We start from the raw sequence: 1,743 nt of genomic DNA on the forward strand, positions 1-1,743 counted from the left end.
TGTTTTTCTCAATGGGTTTCTTGTAGATTTAGCTTTACTGCACTGGGAGGTGATTACTATTTTTAGAAAGAGTAAGTTCCGCCCTTTCTAACCATATATGGTTTATATTGATGTGTAAAGGGATTCCTGAGTAATTAAGCTGAGAACACAAGATGTGATTTTGGATGGAAACTCCGTCCGTAGGGTTCTAAGGGTTAACTAGCTAGTTGTCTAACAGCTCAACTACAACTCATTCACCATGTTATGCATACAGGCTGTTCCAGGTAAGGCTGCCAGTCAAGCCTTTCATTTCCAAAGCTTCTTTTGTGTCTGCCTTGTTTGGTCCATACTTTCAGACTTTTCAGTTTGGGTCCAAACCAAAATAACAGGTGTGAAAGTAGCCATGAAGCACGGTCCAGACCAAAGGAGTTTGGTCCGACCAAAAACGTTGGTCTCGGTCTGGTTCGCAGCAGTCCCAATACTTTGTGGAGCTTTTCACCTTGAGCTAAATTAAAAAGGAAGGAAATCAATATGCTATTTATGTGTTTTTGAGTCAATTCTCAAATTAGATATAATCTGCTGATAGATCTTGCTGCAAACATGTACAACGCTAATTTAACACCCCATACCACTCTACAAAATCAGTTGATTATACAACCCCAAAGCAGAAGGTTAGGGACAATGTGGAATGCAAATAAAACAAAAATGTACTTGTGCATTTAAAAAAAAGAATTATTTCTTAGAAGCCACATATGATTATGGCTTACAGGTAATGAAAACCCAAAAATCAGTGTTTCATAAAATAAAAATATTGTATAAAACCAATTGGTTCCAATTGGCAGTGTGGGCAGTGTGTCCTGCTGGAAAATGAAATCCACATCTCCATAAATCCCCAAAAAAGTTGTGAAGAGGTAGAGTTGGTATACAGTGAATAGCCCTATTTGAGTAATATCATAATACATATTATGGCAAGAACTACTCAATTAAGTAAAGTGAAGTGAAACTAAAGTTACCAATCTCAGAAACCGCAAGTTAACAGCTCCCCAGATAAGAGCACCTAAATGCTTCTTCACAGAGTATTTTGGTTTGTTAAACACTCTTTTAAGTTACTATGTGATTCCTTATGTGTTCCTTCATAGCCTGGATAGTTTCAGTATTAATTTACAATGTAGGAATAATAAAACACTAAATGGCAAGGTGTGTCCAAATGTTTTAAAAGTACTTTTTTACATGCTAGTTGCACTTATACATTCTCACAAGAGAAATACCCAAAACTGATGGAGAATAATTAGATTTGTAACTCTGCTAGCTGGTTATGGTCATGATTACGTACATTGATGAGTGTGCATAAAATATCTTTATGACTAAATAAACTGTGAACTTTGGTCTATATGCGTTTGATGAAAGAAATCAAAGGTAGTACTGGAACATCTTGGATATCCTTACCAGTTAGATTCTGTTTTTTATGTGCTATAATAAAAATAGTATTTTAATCACTGTGAATTATATCTATTGATTGAAATGTAATTGTGAAAAACTGGGCAGTAATGTGTAATAATTATTCAGCTGTTTACATATCATGACTATTCCCCAGGACTGAGAGTTCAATATAAATGAAGCCTAATTATTAAATCTAAATCTGTTTTTATTATATATATGTGTAGTCATTACAGAGCACTAACCATGTTCTGGTGAAGTATCAGGCAGAACTGGGGCAGTTCAGGGATGCTATGACTCACAGCAGAGCAGAGGGACGTCTCCAGC

The sequence above is a fragment of the Astyanax mexicanus genome, chromosome 8 (assembly GCF_023375975.1).
Source record: "Astyanax mexicanus isolate ESR-SI-001 chromosome 8, AstMex3_surface, whole genome shotgun sequence".
Lineage (NCBI taxonomy): Eukaryota > Metazoa > Chordata > Actinopteri > Characiformes > Acestrorhamphidae > Astyanax > Astyanax mexicanus.